This window comes from Alligator mississippiensis, chromosome 4, assembly GCF_030867095.1.
Source record: "Alligator mississippiensis isolate rAllMis1 chromosome 4, rAllMis1, whole genome shotgun sequence".
NCBI lineage: Eukaryota > Metazoa > Chordata > Crocodylia > Alligatoridae > Alligator > Alligator mississippiensis.
In genome coordinates, this window is record NC_081827.1 from 159,839,279 (window position 1) to 159,848,851 (window position 9,573).

The window sequence follows — 9,573 nt, forward strand, 5'->3', positions numbered from 1 at the left end:
CACCATGCCTCTGATGGGCCAAAGGGCCCTGGTGGTCCTGCCCCTTGCTGCTGATTGGCTGTGAGGGCTTCCTGTCATATGACCCTGCCCCTCACTACCGGTTGGCTGTGAAGGCTGTCTATCCTGTGGACCTGCCCCTCATTGCCAATTGGTGGAGACATGACAGGCAGCCCTCACAGCCAATCAACAGTAAGGGGCTGCAGCTGCAGCTGTGTTGCTGACAGCACTTTCAGTGGGCAGACTCCATCACCCCTTCCCCCCTGGCATCCTGACAACTGCTGGCTCCCTCTGGGGAGCCAGTATTTATTTTCAGTAATTTTTTTTCCCTGTAGATTTTACAGGCAATGCTGGATTTTGCAAAATCGTGATTTTGGTAGTTTCCTACTTATGAAGGGGCTCAGCCTGCCTCCTTCAGTGTGCAGATTACATGGAAGTCCTCTCCCTTCCCTCTTCGTTCTCTCTCCCTTGGTTCTCTCTCATAGGTCTGTCTTAACTGTTTTCTTGGACATGTGCACAGATCCACAAGCATATACACCTGTTAACTTTTAAAAAACAAAATGGAGTTGTGAATAATCTGTCAAGCAGACAGATGAAGGTAAAGTGACAGACAGCTGGAATAGTCTCTTCTTCGTTGCGGAGTAGCTTCCCAAAAGAATGACGGCAGATCCCTCCTTGGTTTGTTTCATCTCTAGACCCGACAGCTAATTCCAAACATGGACATCTCTTGGTTTGTCCCACTGCACTTACTTCTGTTGCACTAAGGAAGTCTCCCACACGTCCAAGCGCATAGTTTCATAGTTGGTAGGGTCGGAAGGGACCTGAGCAGGTCATCAAGTCCGACCCCCTGCCATGGCAGGAATGGATGCTGGGGTCAAACAACCCTGGCTAGGTGATTATCCAGCCTCTTTTTGAAGACCCCCCCGGGTAGGAGCGAGCACCACTTCCCTTGGAAGTTGGTTCCAGCTCCTAGCTGCCCGGACAGTGAAGTAGTGCCTCCTGATATCTAGCCTGAATCTACCCTCTGCCAGCTTGTGACCGTTATTCCTTCTTACCCCGGTAGTGCTCGGAGGAACAGGGACTCTCCCATTCCCTGCTGGTTCCCCTTGGCCAGTTTATAGACGGCCACCAGATCCCCTCTCAGCCTTCTCTTGTGGAGACAACAGGTTCAGATCCCACAGCCTCACCTTGTAGGGCCTGCCTTGCTGCCCCCCAGGGCCTCTGCAAAGAGCAACAGTCTACCTACTGTGACATCCTGTCTATGAAAGGAATTGGAAAAAATTGACAAGAGTTTAGTTCAACAGGAAGACCAGTTTTGGATTTGGTCTTTCTCCAGTTCTAAGGTGAGCACTAAGGAACGTTTTAAATTGCTAATCTCCAAAGGAACTTCCCAGCCTCAAAGATAAGGGCCTTCTATTTCTGTCTCCCATTATAGACCAGAAAATCCTTCCCCTGACTGGGGTGTGTCATGGTTGCAGGGCCTGTTTTAGGAGCCTGGGATTCTGTCTCAAGCACCTGAATCTCATCCATTCCATTTCTGACAGACCCCACCACTATGCCTGAGGCTACCAGTCTAGGCTCAGCCCCTGTATTTGCTCTGGTTGATTCAGCACTGCTTTTTGGGTGGTCCAATGCCCCTGAGGCCCATGCCCATTGGCCAAGGATGGTGGGGAAATCTAGAGGATTCCCCACCCCCACAACCTGATAGGTCATGTCTGTGTCTCATGGCCTGGGGGAGGCAGGACTTTTGGGGCCCTTGGGGCAGACCATGTGCCATGAGGGCAGGCCCTCTGCAGGGTGGTGTTTCCCAGTCAAGGGGTGGACCTTCTAATGTCACAGATCATGTGATGGGGCAGGTGCTTCTGGGACCAACATGGCAGCCAAGATGGCCACTAACCTGGCAACAGGCTTCATGGTCACGTGGGCAGAACTTCTGGGGTCGCAGGCCATGTGACAGGGCAGGGGCTGCTGGGATCAAGATGGCCACCAGCATGGCCACCGGCATGGTGGCTAGGGGGCCAGTTTTGGGGGTCACATGGGTGGAGCTCTTGGGGTCAGGGACCATGTGGCAGGCTGGGGATTCCTGTTCCAAGATGGCAACCTACCCCCAAAGAGATTACTTCCTGGGCAAGGGATGGAACTTCTGATGGCAAAGGTCAGGGGTTTGGGATGGCTCTTCCAGTGCCAACGGGTGAGACACCTGTTCGGGGGCTGGGCTTAAAGATTGACAAAAGGTCAATCTATTATTCTATAGTATACTTATCAGTGGCAACACATAAGGGATGCATGGGGGTGCACATGCACCCCCTGGGAATGCCAGTGCACCCCCTGACCAGCTGCACTTGCCGCTCTTGGAAGTGCCGGCTGATTGCTGCAGCCGCTCCCAGAAGTGGCTGTAGTGATCAGCTGTTGTGGGATTGGCCGCGGGGGAACACCCCCCTGGTCATCAGGATCGGCCATGGGGACCCCCCCCCAGTCAGCGGGACTGGTCATGTGGGGGGGAGAGGGGCATGCTCCCCCCCTCCCGACTAAGGCAGCACCAGTCGCCCATGTCTGCCACCATGCCCAGGCAGCACAGAGAAGACATGTGCTCAAATCCCTCTGGTGTATGAAGGGGATTTTATTTTAACCCCTGTGTCTCTTGGTGCGAGGCGTGCGTGGTGGGGGAGGGTGGTTCTTAACCTCTGGACTACAGGGTTCTCTGGAGTGACACTTCCTAAGTCCCTTTGCCTGGTGCTGTTCCACTTTGCGTGGCCCAGTTACATACGCACTGGGCAAAAGCGACAGTGGGAGAATGACGGTTTAGTGACTTAGGGCACTCACCAGGGAAAGAGACTTGCAATTACCCTTCCCATGTTTTAATGGGTATTTACTACAAAGTGGAACAGTTCCAGCAGAAGGGGATGATACAGCCTCATAGTATTCCCCATAACATTCCAGGTGCTGGCCCAGAATATGAGGGACAGATGAGCCAAATCGGGTTAGGCAGGGCAGGAATTTGAACCTGGATGTTCCAGACCCCTTGCTAGTATGTAATGATAGACACTGCTATGTCTGTCTGCCATGGCATCCAAGCCTTTCTGAGGACTGAGCCTGAAGAATGCCCAGATCCTTGGGATTGGGGACTGGAGCTTGCTCAGCCAGGGTGGGAGTGCTCAGACGGGAAGCAGCAAGACTGCTGCACACTTGACACCGGGTCTCAGGCACCCGAACAAGTTGCAAAAATCTGGGCAGCGAACAAGGGAACCATCAATTAAAATATTCAGATCCTAGACTTCCCTGGGGGAACTGCCAGAAATCAAGGAGCTTATCTAAGTGTTACCTTTTGTTGGGGTGGGGGGGAGGGGTTCATCATGCTCCTAGCTGTGGCCCTTGGGCATCCTGCCCATTCACCTGGCGTTTGGGCCTTGGGTATGTCACCCCCATCTTGGTGGTGTCTGGTGCCAAGCTATGATAAACCCACTGATGCAATGTTTGGATGCTGAGGTTCATGCCCACTGCCCCAGCATTAGAGCACCTATCTGCTTTACTGCACTAGTTCTTCCAGCACCAGAAGCTCTGAGGACAAGCTCAGGATTTCAGGAGGCAGCAGCTAGCCCGAAGCCTTTTTCCAGTGAAGCCCATAATAAATCTCTCTTCCACTATAGGGATTTTGGGATAACTTTGTACCCCAGGATTTACACCAACCAAACCCTCAGGTAGGACAGTCAGTTCAAATACCTGAACAGCAACGACAGAGAGGATGGAGATGAGCTTTTATTTGTGGCTGTAGGGGACAGTACTAGGAGCAGTGGCCTCAAGCTTCAGGAGGGGAAATTTAGGTTGGAAATGAAAAGGAACTTTTTGACTACGAGGGTGGTCAAGCACTGAAACAGGCTACATAGCAAAATTGAGGACTCTCCATCCTTGGAAGTTTTAAAGAGCAGGTTAGACAGACACTTGGATGGGATGAGTTAGTCATGGATGAGCCCACCTTGAGCAGAAGGCTGGACTAGATGACCTTGTGAGATCCCTTTTAGCCCTACTTTCTTATGATCCCATGATCTCTTTGTAGTTATAGCATAATCCTTCCCTGACCTGGCTGGGCTAGGGGTCTCCTGTGCCTCCAGGCCTTGAAGTCTCTGCACATTTTGTCTCTCCACAGCCCATACTGCTCTGCAGTGCTCCAGAAGTCACCTACCACAGCAAACTCCTAACCTCTCCCATGACAGAAAAAGTGTGGGGGGGAAGTGTGTATGTGTGTGCATGTGTGTGTGAGAGAGAGAAATGGCCACTCAACCGCAGTCCCTCTGAGAGGCTGCAAGTCACAGTGATCTCACAGAAGGCAGAAGAAAGCCATCAGCCCAGTCTTTAGACCAGATGTGCTTGTGAAGCAGGGCCTGAAGGAGATGAGAGAGCAGTGGTTGGAGGAGCAGGGACTGGAAGATGTGAGCAGTAGGGTGACCACATTTTCAAAAACCAGGGACCAACATGAACAAACCTCACTGTCTTTTGGCAATAAAAAGCACAAAGAAAAACCATCCAGTGCTCCTGTTGGACACTCAGTAGCTGGTATCCCACCCTTTCTAATTTTGGTGGGAGCACATATCCCTGGTAACAGAGCAGATAGGCAGTCCTCTGGGTGGGCCAGACTGGGTAGCTGATAGACCTCTGGGAAAGGGCCCTGCTTTCCAGTCTGGGAAAGGCTGTCCTGAGCCAAGAGGGTCTCTGTGCACAGCAGTAGCGAAGTTGCATTGCCCTGCTGCTGCCCTAGATGGCATTTTTGCTCTGTGCCAGAAGACTGGCTGCAGCTCGCCTCAGGACAAGATCATTAATTGTATTGCTGTGTGTGAGGTGGTTTTCCCCTGCTCATGCCCTTTTCTGTCAGAGCCAGCTGGTCTGGGCAAGATGCAGGAAGAGTCCTCATCTGTGGCCCCTTGTCCCACTGCCCAAGAGCAGCACGCCTGTCCTAGACTGGCCAAGGGGGTGAGAGGAACCCATCCTGGAGACTGCAGGTGGAAGTGAGATCTGGCATGTGTTTTGGGAGCACAATCTAGCCTTCCCAGGCTATAAACCCCGAGAGTCCGGGACCTCTAGAGCAGGCTTGTTCAACATATGACCCGCAGGCCACCATGCAGCCTGCCAAGCCATTTTCTGTGGCCCGTGGTGCTGCAACGGGAAACGAAAGTAAATGCTGTTTACTTTCATTCCCACCCTTGTCCCTCCCTCAGCAGCTTCCTAATGGCTGCTGAAGGGCTGGGGAAGGGACAAGGTTCCCACATGCACCGCGTCAGCTTGATGTTGCCGACGTGGTGCGTGTGGGAAGAGGAGTAGCCGGCAGTGAAAGTGCGGGTCATCAGTGCGGCACAGGGCGGTCCCGGGCAGAGCTTGCACTGGCCATCACCATGGGCGGTGAGCAGAGCCCAGCCGGGCACACGCGGGGCAAGGGGAGCGGGGACAAAACCCTCCCAGACCCTCCCCGGTCAACTTCCCCCATACTAAATCGCTGCTTGCACCTGGCTCTGCCCCTCGGGGCTGTGGCTGTGGAGAAGGAGGCATCATCCCGGGGCTCCCACACCTGCCCTGCTACACGCTCACCTGCATGGTTCGTCTTCCCGGCAGTGGGTGGAGAAGTTGCAGCCAGGGGCTGCTTGGGCGCTGCCCTGTGCCCAGCTCACAGGTCCCTGTGTGAGCGCACAGCGCCAGCCCAGGCTCGCTGTGCCGCCTCCTCTTCCTTCGCCTTCTCCTCCCTCCCTGGCAGAGGAAGCCCCTTTTTTTTTGCTGGATCTGGGCTGGGAGCCACCGGGCGGGCTTGCAAGGTGTGGCGGGGCCTGGGGTGGGTGGCCTGGGTCCCTGCCCCATGGTTGCTCCACCTGTAGAGCCCGGCACGTGCAGGCTGCAGCATCACGGCCCTCGCCCGGCTCCTCCTGTGCATCCATTAGAAGCTTTGTGCATCCATCCTGTGCATCCATAAGAAGCTTTGTTCTTATAACTCGAAAGGACCCTATTAAAGGTGGAAGCGATGGGAAGTTCTGTGGCACCCTTGTAAGATTCTGTCTCATCCAGTCTGACGTCTGGTGTAACACAGGCCATAGAATTTCACCTGCTGAATTTCACCGCTTCCTGTGAGGTCTTTGAATATGGCTCGCTGGCCCACTGGGTGATAAAAAGTTCATGATCTGGCCCCACATTCAAAAAGGTTGGACACCCCTGCTCTAGAGGCATCTGTGGCTCGGACGGTTCAGACCTTAGAAACCAACCCAGACCAGGAGAGCTAGATCTGGATGAGGCTGAGTACTAGACCCATTGCCCATTCCCATTCAGCTCCTCCCCATCCCATTCAAGTAGGTACCCAATAGGGAACTTGCACACTGCTCTCATTCCAGAAATCGGGTTGCCCCTGAAGCTAAGTCTTAGAGAGGAGAAGGGGCTCACCAAGGTTACACAGGGAGTCAGTGGTGGAGGAAGTAAAACTAGCAGTCCTGACACTTTCCCCATCACAGCAACTCCTTCTGCTACAGACAGAGGATCCCCAGTTGGGACCAATAAATTTCTCACTTCCTTTCCCCATCCATTCCAAGCTGTGATCTTAGGGAACCAATGAGCTCTGTGTGACTGTGGCAGAATGACGTCTCTGTCTCACCCCAAGCTCTACTATTAGGTGGACGACCAATCTGACAATTTGGTTACCATGGTCACTGCAGAGGGCTGACCCCCCCTGGCCCCATTGGTTTCAGGTAACCCTGAGTTGTAACCTGAGCTGGATACATTCCTGAGGTAGGGGGGGAAACCTGCTCCCTCTGCCTACATGACTGGCCTCACACACCTGGGTGGGGGGTTAAACTCCCTATTATTCTAAGCAATGTCATCTGGGAGGAGCTAGAGATCCTGCCAGTGTCCCCAGCAACCAGTGTTGCATTTCAAATTGGTTGGCTGGCCGCCAACAGCTGCTGGCCTTCATTGGATCAGGTAAATGAGGTCATAAGGTATCTATATAAGTTAAGGACTGCCCAGGAGGTGTGGGGAGCTGTTATGATGAGGATTTTCAGAGCAGCTGGATCATTTGAAACATGCTCTCTCTCTTGAAACTCATGTTCAATGATCTGCTTGCCTCCAGAGGAAATCTCCACCTGGCTCTGGATGATAGTTGTGAGTAAGCTACTTGAGTTCTAACTAGATATATAGCTTTCAGTAACTCAGATGTGTGGTCAGAGGCTACCATGCCACTGTTTGCTCTAAGGTATTTCTCTGATATTGCTCTACCCTGTACCCTATTCCAAACCTACTCCTTGTAACCAATAATGTCCTCCTCTGTACCTAGCATAGGAGACTTATTGGGAAAGGGTCTAGATTATGCCTTGGGGTCCCCTTGGTTTGGCTGACTAAGGGAGACAGCCATTTGTGCTTCAAACTGAGGGAAGCACCTCAAGTTCTTGCAGTGGGTTGAGAACCCCTCAAGGACTAGTAGGCCTTTGTTTCCCAGGGGGCATAGGGCCAAAATCAGTTCAGACCCTGGGTGGTGGTGGCATTAGCCCCAGGCTTGTGGGTGTACTCCAGGAAGGGGGTTGGCTGGACATGAGGCGCCCCCAAGGAGGCACTTGGAGCCTGAAAGGTGGTTGGGTGCAGTGAGGTGGGTGGCTATGCGCAGGAGCACTCCTTACTGGCCTGCTACAATGGCATGAGCTGCTGCATTGGTCCAGTCACTTCCAGGCCAATGCAGGAAGGTATCGGTGGCTGGGCCTCTTGGGTTCTGCAGGAGTCCCTTGCCTTTCCCTGCCTCTTGTTACTGCACCCCTTCTCCCAGGGATGTACACTGTGCCAACAGCATCAGCTCCTCCCTGCTAGAATGATCTATGAAAGATTGGTGGGCTCAGGCAGGAATCCCACAGCCTGGATAATTACAGCCCCATAATTAGTGACAGTGGGGCTCTTGATTTACAAAGCAAATTCAATGGAACAACCATGCATTTTATAGACCTGAGGGGAACTGCAGGGACCAGCACTGCATGGACGGGGAGGGTGCCACTAACCCTTCTGTGTACCCCAATGTATGGCAGCACAGCTTTTTTGGGGCCTAACACAGTGCTCTACTTTGTGTTGCTAGGCCTGGAGGAGTGTTGTGCTTGCTGCACATAATTTCAGCACATCATCAGGTACCTCCTGCCCCTCTCTTTCTTTTGCTCTGCCCACCTCCAGCAACTCTCCAGCTCCAACTCCAGCTCCTGCTACAGGTCATACTCCTGGGCCCCCCTGTATGCAGATTTGGTCTTTTAAAATTGCCTTTTAGAATATGCTTAACTTCAGAAATATTTCACTGCACAATGAACGAGATGCAAAAGCAGGGGTGCCAGTTGTCCATAAATTTAAGGACAGTCTGAAAAAAAAAAAGGTTGTAAAGTCTGTAAAAATGAGCTATCTGTAAAAACTAAGAAATGGTCTGAACAAGACTGGAGGTTGAAGGACAAACAGAACACAGCAGCACTACCTGGTATCTGAGCAGGAGTGTAGCACTCTACAGTGAGCTCTGTTAAGGATTAAGTCCCACAGAAGCCTTCATAGTCCCCCTCCCCACCTCGCCAGCCATGTACTGCTGCTATTGCATCCCATCACTGTATCACAGGTAGAGGAGGGAGTGGTATAGCTGGGATGGAGCTGCAGGACTGGGGGTGGGGGTGAGGCATCAACTGAGGTGGGTTCAGGGGCAGGCCAGCATGTTGCAGGGATGTAGCAAGAGATAGCAATGTGTGTGGGTGAGTAGGAGACCCCTAGGGTGGGAGCAGCATGGTATAAAATCTTTGCTGTAGTCAAGCAGGGGAGCTAACCCAAGATTTTTTTTTTTTACTGACAGTCTGCAAACTTATCCCTGACAACCAAACTTTACTATGGTTGGCTTTAAACTCCTACATTTGAAACCAGGACTCGTTGCTGCCATCAAGGGCCTGGCAGAAAGGTTGTATTTACATTATGTAAAACAAAGGTTGCATTTACATTATGTAAAACATATCATTCAAAAAGAAAAAGTTGGCAGTTTGTCAGTAAAACAATTTTCTTGGGTTCACAACCCTGTGCTAGAGGGTTTAATAGATGTGAAGGTCTACATTGATGACAATAATTTGGGGCAGGAATGCCACTGAACAACAAGAATGACTGAGAAAATTATTGGATATTGCAAGTGCTAACAACCTTAAATTGACTAAGGACAAATGTCAGTATAAGACCATAGAAATACCATATTTGGGCAAGTAACTGACCTCAGAAGGAATCTTACCCAACAACTTATAAATCTAGGCCATACTGAACATGCCTAAACTTGACAATAAAAAGGGAGTTCAAAGATTGCTATCAATGTTGAATTATGGCAGCAAGTTTATGGCTAAGTACACAGCTCGCACAGCTTACCTGAGGCATCTTTTCAGCAAGGGCATGCAATGGGTCTAGATGCCAGAGTATGAAAGTAAATGTGATGATTTAAAACACATATTGACATCAGCAACAGTGCTACAATTTTTTGGCCCATTAAAAGACCCCAAACTCTCCGCAGATGCCTCAAAAGATAGATTGGGAGTAGTACTATTACAGCATCATGGAACTGATTGG